We start from the raw sequence: 13,652 nt of genomic DNA, 5'->3' as shown, positions 1-13,652 counted from the left end.
CTGGTTCCAAATAGGAAAAGGAGTACGTCAAGGCTGTATATTGTCACCCTGCTTATTTAACTTCTATGCAGAGTACATCATGAGAAACGCTGGACTGGATGAAGCACAAGCTGGAATCAAGATTGTCGGGAGAAATATCAATAACCTCAGATATGTAGATGACACCACCCTTATCGCAGAAAGCAAAGAACTAAAGAGTCTCTTAATGAAAGTGAAAGAGGAGAGTGAAAAAATTGCCTTAAAACTCAACTCTCAGAAAACTAAGCTCATGGAATCTGGTCCCACCACTTCATGGCAAATAGATGGGGAAACAGTGGAAACAGTGACAGACTATTTTTGGGGCTCCAAAATCACTGCAGACATTGACTTCAGCCATGAAATTAAAAGACGCTTACTCCTTGGAAGGAAAGTTATGACCAACCTAGACAGCATATTAAAAAGCAGAGACATTACCTTGCCAACAAAGGTCTGTCTAGTCAAAGCTATGGTTTTTCCAGTAGTCATGAATGGATGAGAGAGTTGGACTATAAAGAAAGTTGAGCACTGAAGAATTGATGCTTTTGAACTGTGGTGTTGGAGAAGGCTCTTGAGAGTCCCTTGGACTGCAAGCAGATCCAACCAGTCCATTCTGAAGGAGATCAGTCCTGCATATTCATTGGGAGGACTGATGCTGAAGTTGAATCTCCAATACTTTGGCCACCTGATGTGAAGAACTGACTCATTGGAAAAGACCCTGATGCTGGGAAAGATTGAGGATGGGAGGAGAAAGGGACAACAGAGGATGAAATGGCTGGATGACATCACCAACTCAACGAGTAAATTCTGGGAGTTGGTGATGAGCAGGCAGGCCTGGCATGTGGCAGTCCTTGGGGTCACAAAGAGTCAGACACGACTGAGTGGCTGAACTGAACTGAACTGAAATGTTTAACAGCTCTCTAGCAAAGAAAAAAAAAAGTACTCTTTTTTAGATATGTAAATTCTTTCATAGAACTACTTCCACTATTGCCAAAATTTGGCTCTCTGTGCACCAATGCCAAACTGAAATACAGAGAGTTATGGAGGAGAAGGAAAGATTGGCTTCATTAATTTGCCAGGCAAAGGGTGCTAGCACCTCAAAAACTGTGCCCTCCTTCCTGGGGAATAGGGAGAGGTTATAGAGTCAGGCAGGAGTGTTGCAGGAAGAGGGACCCCTTCAGGGCCTGAGAGTGGGCTCTTGTCTAACACTTGGACAATTCATTTCCAAGCATGTCAGCCCTACATGCTGACAAAGGAAGAGGTTTTATTGGTAAGGAGCACCCTGGAGCAGTAGCATAAGGGAGCCTGGGAGAATTGCTCTGCCACTAGGACCTCCTGTCCTAAAATAACTCATGCAGATGGTTACTATGGTGCCTGACCAGGGTGGGCGGTTTCGGTCAGTCTGCTTCCCCTAGCTGAGGTATGTGATAAGGATCAAAGCAGTCATAATCTTCATTTCTTTTCTGCAAAATTTTGAAAGGGTGGGGTTGCTGACAAGCTTATGGTGTGTTCAGGGTCTTAGGTTGTCTCCTAATCTTGATGTGCTTCTCTGGTCACTTTACCTTGCCTTAGATGGTTTCCTTGCCGCTTCTCCTTTGATTAGTGACTGTTCTGCCCTTTGGAACTCAGAGAAGGTCATGGAGGCTAGAGTGTTGCCTGCAAGGATGGGGAACAAAAAGGCCTCTATGCCCAGGAGTCCCACAGGGCCCTACTCAGCATCATCACCATGGCTTATTTCAAATTATCAAAGTGCATTTCAGAATCCATACTTGGGAAGAGATACACACATTTGGATCTCAAAAGCTGTTGCAGGACAGCTGCATGAAATCTCTTTTATATTCTGATAATGAATTACTAGGTGATCTAGGATACATGTAACATTTTGCTCATCAGGATCAATGTGGTGTTACTTCTAGTAGTATTAAGCTATGTTTTTTTTCCAGTAGTCATGAAGAAGGCTGAGCGCTGAAGAATTGATGCTTTCCAACTATGGTGTTGGAGAAGACTCTTGAGAATCCCTTGGACTGCAAGAAGATCAAACCAGTCAATCCTAAAGGAAATCAACCCTGAATATTCATTAGAAAGACTGGTGCCCAAACTGAAGCTCCAGTACTTTGGCCACTTGATGTGAAGAGCCGACTCTTTGGAAAAGATCCTGATGCTGGGAAAGATTGAAGGCAGGAGAAGGGGACAACAGAGGATGAGATGGATGGATGGCATCACTGACTCAATGAACATGAGTTTGAGCAAGCTCTGGGAGATGGTGATGGACAGGGAAGCCAGGCATGCTGCAGTCCATGGGGTCATAAGGAGTCAGACAGCAACAACAACAACAAAACATTGAGCAGGGCTCAACTTTTGAAAGAATAGTATAGCCCAGTAACACAACATAAACTGATTAGAATCAAGTGAGTCCAAGATGGAAGACAAGTCAACTTGTCTTGATCCTCCATCAGCAAGGTATATGACACACCCAGAAGCACCATGACAGTTTCAGTGAGTGAAAGTCAGTCAGTTGTGTCTGACTCTTTGTGATCCCATGGACTATACAATCCATGGAATTCTCCAGGCCAGAATACTGGAATGGGTAGCCTTTCCCTTCTCCAGGGGATCTTCCCAACCCAGGGATTGAACCCAGGTCTCCCATATTATAGGCAGATTCTTTACCAGCTGAGCCACAAGGGAAGCCCATGATAGTTCCAAGACACCATCAAAAGACCAAAAATTGGCAGTGGCCCAACTCTTGGAAATCTCCACCCCTTAGACAAAGTAATAGGAATAATCCTCCCACTCATTAGCCTGAAATTACCCAGCCCATAAAAGTTAACCATGCCACATTTTGACGTTGTCAGACTGGCCCTCTGCAATGGTCCACACTCTGTCTGTGGGGTGTGCTTTTCTTTGAATCTGAATAAATCCACTTTATCTGTCACTGAGTACCTTCTGTGATGAGACATCAAGAACCTGAGGTCCATTAGGTCCTGAAACCAGGCACCATGGGTCTTGGCTGGGTTCAAGTCCTGGTCATGTGGGTTTGAGTCTCAACCTGCGTATTGGCTGGATTTGAGTCCCAGCACATGGGTTCAAGTCTCAGTCTGAGGTCAACGGTTTTGTTAACACAAGTCGTGTGCCAGACAACACAGTGAGGCCAACCAAGCCCAAAACATCGGAGTGTGGAGTGGAGAAAAGTTTATTTCAAGGCCATACAAGGAGCTGAGGTGGCTCCTGCTCTAAAAACCCTTGAATTCTCCCATGGGTTTTGGTAAAGCATTTTTTAATAGCCAGGTGAGGGAGAAAGAGGTCACGGGTGCATGATCAGATTGTGCACATTTCTCTGGTTGACTGATGATGAGGGAACAGGGTGGTGTCACAGGGGTTAAGATTATCAGTCCTTAGGCTCTAGGAAGCCTGGGGCTTTGTGCTCACCCATCAGGTAGTTAACATATTCCTTTTGGTAGGGGGTTTTCACGTCTGCAAAACAGCTCAGGAGATTTGCATCAAATACTGTTGTCTAAGTACTTCAAAGAGGAGCTAAAGCAGATTATGGGAGAAGGCCTGTCCCAGGATGGCCCCATAGGGTCCTGCTCCAATACAGTAGATTGTCTATGATGTTCTGTAGACCACATATAAGAACATCATGTGTAATTTTGTATGGCGTATCAAAGAAAATCAAAGCCTGTGTGTGTATATTGTGATAGAAGAAGAGAATTCATCTGAGTTCTACATTGAAGTTGCACTGTTGGCTTTAACATATAAAAGGAAGCTGCTTTTGGGCTCCCTATCATGGAGCTCAAGAAGAAAGTTCAGTTTAGTCACTCAGTCATGTTCAACTCTTTGCGACCACATAGACTGCAGCACGCCAGGCTTCCCTGTCCATCACCAACACCCGGAAATGGTTCAAACTTATGCACACTGAGTCATCCATCCAACCATCTCATCTCTGTCATCCCGTTCTCCTCCTGCCTTCAGTCTTTCCCCAGCTTCAGGGTCTTTTCCAGTGAGTCAGTTCTTAGCATCAAGTGGCCAAAGTATTGGAGCTTCAGCTTTAGCATCGGTCCTTCCGATGAGTATTCAGGACTGATTTCCTTTAGGATTGACTGGATTGATCTCCTTGCAGTCCAATGGACTTTCAAGAGTCTCCTCCAACACCACAGTTCAAAAACATCAAGTCTTGGTGCTCAGCTTTCACTTTGGTGCAAGTCTGACACCCATAAATGACTACAGGAAAAACCATAGCTTTGACTAGATGGACCTTTGTCGGCAAAGTAATGTCTCTGCTTTTTAATATGCTGTCTAGATTTGTCACAGTTTTTCTTCCAAGGAGCAAGCGTCTTTTAATTTCATGACTGTAGTCACCATCTGCAGTAATTTTGGAACCCAAGAAAGTAAAGTGTGTCACTATTTCCATTGTTTCCCCATCTATTTGCCATAAAGTGATAGGGCCGGATGCCATGATCTTAGTTTTTTGAATGTTGAGTTTTAAGCCAGCTTTTTCAGTCTCCTCTTTTACTTTCATCAAGAGGCTCTTTAGTTCCACTTCGCTTTCTACCATAAGGGTGGTGCCATCTGTATATCTGAGGTTATTGATATTTCTCCTAGCAATCTTGATTCTGGCTTGTGCTTCATCCAGTTCAGGATTTTGCATGATATACTCTACATATAAGTTAAATAAGCAAGGTGACAATATATAGCCTTGTATATTCTTTTCCCAATTTGGAACTAGTCCATTGTTCCATATCCGGTTCTAACACTTGCTTCTTGACCTGCATACAGATTTCTCAGGAGGCAGATAAGGTGGGCTGGTATTCCCATCTCTTTAAGAATTTTCCACAGTTTGTTGTGATCCACACAGTCAAAGCCTTTACCATAGTCAGTGAAGCAGAAGCAAATGTTTTTCTGGAGTTCTTTTGCTTTTTATATGATCCAACAGACCTTGGCAATTTGATCTCCAGTTCCTCTGCCTTTTCTAAATCCAGGTTGAACACCTGGAAGTTCTCTGTTCATGTACTATTGAAGTCTAGCTTGGAGAATCTTGAACATTACTTTGCTAGTGTGTGAAAAGAGTGCAATTGTGCTGTAGTTTGAACATTCTTTGTCATTGCCTTTCTTTGGGATTGGACTGAAAACAGACCTTTTCCAGTTCTGTGGCCACTGCTGAGTTTTCCAAATTTACTGGCATATTGAGTACCGCACTTTCACAGCATCATCTTTTAGGAATAGAAATAGCTCAGCTGGAATTCTGTCACCTCCACTAACTTTGTTCATGGTGATGCTTCGTAAGGCCCACTTGACTTTGTACTCCATCTCTGGCTCTAGGTGAGTGATCACACCATTGTGGTTATCTGGGTCATTAAGATCTTTTTTGTATAGTTCTTCTGTGTATTTGCCACCTCTTCTGCTTCTCTTAGGTCCATACAGTTTCTGTCCTTTATTATATCCATCTTTGCATGAAATGTTCCCTTGGTATCTCTAATTTTCTTGAAGAGATCTCTAGTCTTTCCCACTGTATTGTTTTCCTCTATTTGCTTTGATCACTTAGGAAGATTTTCTTATCTCTGCTCACTGTTCTTTAGAACTCTGCATCAAATGGATATATCTTTTCTTTTCTCCTTTGCCTTTTGCTTCTCTTCTTTTTGTAGCTATTTGTAAGGCTTCCTCAGACAACCATTTGGCCTTTTTGCACTTCTTCTTCTTGGCGATGGTTTTGATCACGGCCTCCTGTACAATGTTATGAGGTTCTGTCCATAGATCTTCAGGCACTTTATCTATCAGTTCTAATCCCTTGAATCTATTTGTCATTTCCACTGTATAATGAAAGGGATTTGATTTAGGTCATACCTGAAAGGCCTAATGGTTTCCCTACTTTCTTCAATTTAAGTCTGAATTTTGCAACAAGGAGTTCATAATATGAACCACAGTCAGCTCCTGGTCTTATTTTTGCTGACTGTATAGAGCTTCTCCATCTTTGACTGCAATGAATATAATCAATCTGATTTCTGTTTTGACCATCTGTTGTTGTCCATGTGTAGAGTCATCTCTTATGTTGTTAGATAAAGCTGTTTGCTATGACCATTGTGTTCTCTTGGCAAAACTCTATTAGCCTTTGCCCTGCTTCATTTTGTACTACAAGGCCAAACTTTCCTTCTACTCCAGGTATCTCTTGACTTCCTACTTTTGCATTCCAGTCCCCTATGACGAAAAGGACATCTTTTATTGGTGTTAGGTCTAGAAGGTCTTGGGTAGGTCTTCATAGAAGTGTTCAACTTCACCTTTTTCAGCATTAGTGGTTGGGTCATAGACTTGGATTACTATGATGTTAAATGGTTTGCCTTGGAAATGAACAGAGATAATTCTGTCATTTTTGAGATTGCATTTTGGACTCTTCTGTTGACTATGACGGCGTCTCCATTTCTTATAAGGGATTCTTGCCCAAAGTAGTAGATATAATGGTCATCTGAATTAAATTTGCCCATTCTGGTCCATTTCAGTTCACTTATTCCTAAAATGTCACTGTTCACTCTTACCATCTCCTATTTGACCACTTCCAACTTACCTTGATTCGTGGATGCAACATTCCAGGTTCCTATGCAATATTGTTCTTTATGGCATTGGACTTTACTTCCATCACCAGTCACATCCACCACTGGGCTTCATTTTTGCTTTGGCTCAGCCTCTTCATTCTTTCTGGAGCTATTTCTCCACTCTTCACCAGTAGCATATTGGGCACTTACTAACCTGGGTAGTTCATCTTTCAATGTCATATCTTTTTACCTTTTCATACTGTTCATGGGGTTCTTAAGGCAAGAATACTGAAGTGGTTTGCCATTCCTTTCTCCAGTGGACCATGTTTTGTCAGAACTCTCCACCATGTCTCATGTGTCTTGGATGGCCCTACACAGCATGGCTCATAGTTTCATTGAGTTAGACAAGGCTGTGATCCAAGTAATTAGTTTGGTTAGTTTTCTGTAATTGTGGTTTTTGTTCTGTCTGCCCTCTGATGGATAAGGATAAGAGGCTTGTGGAAGCTTTGAAGAGGAGAATTTTTGTCAAATCAATTTCTACAGAATAAGTGCCAAAGAATGTGCGAAAATGAATCATTCCATATGAGACATGGCAGTTTTATTTAAGATTACCATATTGATAACACTATAGCCCTTTACATCATCATCTACTGTAATCCATATGGTTTTAACCAGAGGCCATATAAGTGAACTGAAGGGGATATGTCTGTGTCTGTCTGTGTTAGTTGCTCAGTCCTGTCCACTCTTTGCAACCCCATGAGCTGTAGCCCACCAGGCTCCTCTGTTTATGGAATTTTCCAGGCAGGAATACTGGAGTGGGTTGCTATTTCCTCCTCCAGGGGATCTTCCTGACCCAGGGATTGGACCCAGGTCTCCTGCATTGTAGGCAGATTCTTTAACATCTAAGCCTCCAGGGAAGCCCAGAAGGGGATATAATAGGGGCCAATCATAGTGAATCCTTCACTTTTTTTACGTAGATACATTGCTATATTATATATTGATATATTTTTAAACTAAAATCAAATACAGGTATAATAAAACTCATTTTTTGTTTTAATTATGAAGGGTAATTATTTGGAAAGAAACTTATGGTTCAAAGAAGCTTGTCATACATATATCTTTAAAACAGTAAGAGTTATAGGTGAATAGTTTCATTTTTTATTGTATATATTATTTTTCATAAATATAATTTCCTCCACAATATCATATCTTTCTTTCTTCTCATGGAAGTGTTCAGGAGATAAACTTTCATTTTTGAAATTTTGTCAAGCAAAGACCGTATCTCAAGGGTCAAAGTCAATGAGTCTTCACCAGGCTGAACACAGTAATGGAACTGCGCCCCAGATTGAGAGGTAGGGCATTATTAAGATACCAAAAATCTTTCTTGAGTACCCCATTTCACTTAATAACCCTAATGATAAAGGTAACTGCTGTCCTGACTTAAGAGCTTAGATTAGTTCTGCTTCTTTTTGCTATTAATGGAATCATACATTATGTGCCCTTCTGTTTCTGACTTCTTTGTTTCAACATTTTACTTGTGAAATTTATCCATGCTTTTGCCTTTAGTTGCAAATCATTCATTCCTGTTACTGTGTAGTATCTTTTTGTAAGGATATTCCATTTTAGTCAACCTAAAAATTTATAGATAACAATAAGGAATACCTTTTCAAATATTTATTGGCTTTTAAATATCTAGTATCTTTTGCAAATATCTGTTCAAGTCTTTTGTACATTCTTCTGTTAGATTTTTATCTTTCTCCTATAATAAGTTTATTTTAAATATGTTTTTTGTTAGAGTATATATACTGCAAATATTTTTTCCACTCTGTGGATTGTGGTATCTTTTGCCAAATATTAAGATGGTAATAAAAGTTCAATTAAAAGAAGAGTTCTAAAAAATTTATTTGAATGTATTCTATCCTTCCCTATTTATTTTCTCTAAAAAGCTGATTTTATCTCTTGATATATTTAAGAACAAACATACTCTTTTTACCGATATCTGAATAAATAGCTTTTTCAACATTGACTCTCCATTATCTGAATGAATTATCAGACTCTTTGCCTAAAGGGGACCATTAGTATACTAAGTAGTTTTTTACCAAATAGTTTAAGGTTCATATATATTCATTTTTAGTAAACCAGCATATTGTTGACAGTGGGATCAGCAATGCTACCAACTAATGCCTAAGTGTCAACATTTCAAGCAAATCATTTCTTATGTCAAATTCAGTTTACTCAAGGAATAAGCAAATTATTATAATTATCTCCTCTCACCTCATTTTTAGTAGATTAATTGACAATTCTGTCTTTTTATGGATGAATGCATATATACATATGTGTGTGTGTGATGAAATGACACACACACATACATAGAGTTGAAAATAGTGACTTCCCAGAGGATAAACTGCAAATAATATTTCAGGCCTGAAGAACATTTAATTACAAGTATAAATTTGACATCATTTATTACTGTGATTTGCAACAAGTCTACAAGATTCAAATATAAAGATGTTAAGTTTCCTCTAAGCAAAAGCATTGATCTGAAGACTTTTAACTTCTTCCCATTGACAAAATATATCGGAAAAGTGTGGGAAAGGCCAAATAGAGCTATTTGTTCTTAAATACTTTAAAGCACTGCATTTTTTTCAAAGTATTCCTTAAGATTTCCTAAAGGAAATTAGTCCTGAATATTCATTGGAAGGACTGCTGATGAAGCTGAAACTCCAATACTTTGGCCACCTGATGCGAAGAGCTGACTCATTTGAAAAGACCCTGATGCTGGGAAAGATTGAGGTCAGAAGGAGAAGGGATGACAGAGGATGAGATGGTTGGATGGCCTCACTGACTCAATGGACATGAATTTGAGTAAACTGTGGGGGTTGGTGATGGACAGGGAGGCCTGGCATGCTGCAATCCATGGAGTTGCAAAAAGTCGCACACGACTGAGCGATTGAACTGAACTGATGCCTTAAGCATAATCATTAATAAAAGAAATCATTAAATAGTACTGTTGTAGCCACATTTTCTGGGAAACAAACTCACTCAGAAGGACGGTGCAGATAGTGGAGAGCAGTTTATTACACTGGCAGGCCCAAGGCAAAGTCTCCTCTTAGCCAAGGACCCACACCGACCTTTGTGAAAACCTTGTATACCTTAAATGTACTGCTCAAGCCCACATCCCCAAATTCCTTAAACCTAGCCTGGAAAGTGTTAAAGGGAGATACAATCAAGTTACAGCCATGATTCATAATCAGAAGGGTCAGCTGGTTATACATTGTAGCCTATACCAATGGGTGCCATAAAGATTACAGAGGTGATTGACTACAAGGGGATTATTACATTCTTTTTGGTAATGGGAAATCTTGGTATAGAATCTGGTGTTTATCATTCTGGGAGGCCAGTTCGGCCATAGGTATGTTATCCCCATGGCTACCAGGTGCATAGTCCAAAGCTCACTGAAAGTGCAAGATGGAGTTTCCTTCTTTTTCAAGGTGGAGTCAGCTTGGCCTGTTCCTTTCCTCCCTCAGTATAAGTAGGAGAAAGAATAAAACAGAATAGGGAAGTAGTAATATCAGTATCATTTAGAGTTTGTAACTTTAAAATTTCTAGTTTTTGAAAATAGCCTAATATTTCCTCCAGATTACATTAAAATAATTGTACAGCATTCTTTCCTTCTACAGTGACTTTTTTTGTGTGACTAAGTGATTTAAGAACAAAAACAAATGTTCCTTTGAATTATTTTTCATTTTCAATCCGTTCCTTAGGGGCCATTGTTTTTTCTTTCTCTATTGAAAATTTTAAATCTAAGCCCAAAATGTTCTCTGATGCATTAGAAACATATTTTCCCCCTATGCTCTTGACTTTGCCTAGATGGATAAGTCATAAAAGGATGGGGGCATAAGCTGTTTTTAGAATTGTGTAATGTACAACTACTTCTCTAAATTAAAGAAGTACTCCTTCCAAGTAAACTCCTCTTCATATACACACATATGCATATTCATGCATAAAAATAAGCTAAATAAGTCACAGGAGACATATTTTTTCTTGGACTTTTATTTCAGGAAATGTAAAATCCAGCCGAAAGGAAATGGGTTGCAGAGAATACACAGCTTATTTATTGTCAAATTCATTCAAGTTAAATGACTCAGTGGAGCCAGCAGTCATCAAGAGGAAGGGGAAGTTGAGTAATAGAAATATCCACAGTGTATTATTTAACCAACAGAGAGCTATAATGGAAGAAAAGTGAGAGTTTTGATTGGGGTGTGGGACTCTCTCTGGAGTGGGTACTTGTTGTACCTCTGTTTCATAGGCGAAAGCCACTGGGCGTCCAGTCACTTCATTTCTGTTTGATCTTTTAGGGGGTGGAATGACTCCTGATCTCTGTGATGTAAAAATATCTGTGATGGTGTTCTGCTAAGAGCAAATATATAAAATATCCAAATAACTGTACTAATCTTCATGTTTTCACATCTTACATATCTTTTTGGATGTTTCATTCTGGTCATTTTGTTGGACTGAATATAGATTTTTTTTTAATTTATTTACTTAATGAGTCAGCACATTGAAGTTAATATTATAGTTTAGTAGCTGCTGCTGCTGCTGCTGCTAAGTCACTTCAGTTGTGTCCGACTCTGTGCGACCCCATAGACGGCAGCCCACCAGGCTCCCCCGTCCCTGAGATTCTCCAGGCAAGAACACTGGAGTTGGTTGCCGTTTCCTTCTCCAGTGCGTGAAAGTGGAAAGTGAAAGTGAAGGCGCTCAGTCGTGTCCGACTCTTTAGCGACCCCATGGACTGCAGCCTACCAGGCTCCTCCGTCCATGGGATTTTCCAGGCAAGAGTACTAGAGTGGGGTGCCATTGCCTTCTCTGAGTTTAGTAGCATCCTTCACTAAAGTTCCAAACAAGAATTTCTTCATCTGAGAATTTATTTCAGAAACTTTTAGCCCTGTAGAAATAGCCGAAGCATCTAGATAACACCAATATCTTTGAAATATCAGAACAAATTTACAGTTCCAAAAATAGCTTCAACATGTTACCATCTCACTATTCAATACAGCATGCTTTTCTTTTCTAGTCAAGCCTTTGAAGGTAGGGTAGATAATTCACCTTGAATTTTTCTTCAAACTTTTAAATGATCCATAAATATCCTTCCATAAAAGACCTAAAACTACTTTTTTGGAAAGCCTTTAAATTTTTCAAATGGTTGATACAATTTGTGCAAACTGAAAATGTCAGCAGGGAAAAAAGTATCACTAGAAAGAATTACAAACTCTTCAAAAAGGAGGAGCAACCTAAGATACAGTCTCTTCATCTAAAAATTGAACCCTAAGTGACAAATTTTGTTGCCACAGAGAATTCATTAAAATTTTTTTCTTCAGTCTTATACTGACAAACCCAACAGGAATGTAGCAAAAGATGATGTTTCTTTTTCCATTTAGTACAGTTTTTACTTGAAATAAAATTCTGATAAATCTATTTTTATTCCGCGTTTTATTTTCTTTCCTGCTTCAACCCAAAGTAACATAAAAATAAACTGCCAAAATATTTTTTAGGACAGTTTTTATTGCCTTTTTGCAACTGGGCTCCATTTGTAATAGGATATTTTGTAGGACAATGGTATGTAGCCCTTTCCTTCAAGGGAGTATTTGTTCAGGGTGGGTGTAGGAAAAAGCGGAAAAGTGGTGCTGAGTTTCTATTTTCAGTGAGTTTGGGATATAACGTTGACCTGTCTATTCTTCTCCATCATTCACTTGCAGACTGCCACTGTCTGACGGACGCAGTTCACGTAACTAAGGAAGAAGGCATAACCAGTAGTGTCGGAAGGTAAGAATACTTCTAATCAATGCAGAACAGGAGTGCCCTTGAGCATATCTGAGCGATCACATACTACCACTGTATTTCGAATCTCTTATATATTTCAGGTATATTGAAGGTGAACTGGGTGTTCAACACCAAATAACTGTGGTATTTTTAGTTATGAAAGAACAAAAAGTTTGACTTTCCATGTATTAAAATATTACAAAAGATAATGTATCCCCCCTAGAACAGCTTTGCTATATCAGATACAAAATAACCTGTTTTATTTCTTTTTGACTTTTTTTCTGAGAGCAAAGTAATATTAAATCAATGTAAGCATTAAAAAATACAGAAATTAGCATAGCAAATTTACCTTCTCAAAGCATATTTTTCATAACTTGACTCATAAATACATAGAATGAACATGTCAAGGAATTTTGAACTCATTAATGAAGGAACCAGTGGGCGTTAAAATGTAGTTACCAGTGGTGTAGATGCGAGATGCTGTAGGACTTGAGGGCTTGGGGGAAGACTTGTGGAAGGGAAGGGGCTCTCTGGGCTTGAAGCCTGGGTTGGATTTGGGCAGAGGACAGGTAATTCAGAATCACACCCTGGTGAAAAGGGAGAAGGAAGAAAGTGTTAGTCCCTCAGTTGTGTCCACGCTTTGCGATCTCATGGACCGTAGCCCACCAGGCTCCTCTGTCCATGGGATCTCCTAGGCCTGAATACTAGAGTGGGTTGCCATTTCCTTCTCCAGGGGATCTTCCTGACTCAGAGCACAAACCTGGGTCTCCTGCATTGCAGGCAGATTCTTCACCGTCTGAGGCACTAGGGAAGCCTAGTAGTTACCAGAGCAACTGAGTATTTTTACACATTTTAAAAAAGGGATTGTTAGAAGATTTCTAGTTCAGATATAAAACTTGAGGCAATAAAATCCCATTGAGCATGTCTTTTCTCCCAGGCAGAAATTTGCAAATGACTATGTATAGTTTTCCACTTCTAGATTAAAGAAAAACAACAACAAAAACCTCGCTACCTGATTGAATCTCCTGACCAATGGTACAGCCTGACCATTGTCTAAATGATGGTAGGTTTAAGCTCCAAAGCCTAACACTGTGAGTCTATTCCTATAGGTATCAGTAGTTTAAAAAATAAAATAAAAAAACCTTGTTTATTGGTTTCCAGGAAAGTAAGCATACCTTTCTTTGTTGAAGATGAACATTTGCCTATATCTTATACAGAACCAAGCATGAGATAAATGCAGAGAATATCTGTAGATGCTTGAGATAAATGCAGAGAACATATGTAGATGAGACTGAA

General features: G+C 39.6%; 1 protein-coding gene across 8 annotated transcripts in view; it reads left to right on the top strand.

The window, feature by feature from the left end:
* DGKB (diacylglycerol kinase beta) overlaps positions 1-13,652 on the top strand; it is a 1,145,939-nt gene that overhangs the window by 93,121 nt on the left and 1,039,166 nt on the right. For 7 of the 8 annotated variants that reach the window (XR_008717644.1, XR_008717646.1, XR_008717642.1 and 4 more), the window contains one exon: positions 12,293-12,359. The gene's annotated coding sequence lies outside the window, so the exon portion shown is untranslated. Of the gene's footprint in view, positions 1-12,292; positions 12,360-13,335; positions 13,351-13,652 lie in introns of those variants that run through there. The other variant, XR_008717647.1, reaches the window with a different exon arrangement.

Source organism: Bubalus kerabau, chromosome 8 (genome assembly GCF_029407905.1).
Source record: "Bubalus kerabau isolate K-KA32 ecotype Philippines breed swamp buffalo chromosome 8, PCC_UOA_SB_1v2, whole genome shotgun sequence".
In the NCBI taxonomy this organism is placed as follows: Eukaryota; Metazoa; Chordata; class Mammalia; order Artiodactyla; family Bovidae; genus Bubalus; species Bubalus kerabau.
The sequence above is the reverse complement of the archived record's forward strand: the minus strand, read 5'-3'. Positions and strand labels throughout refer to the sequence as shown.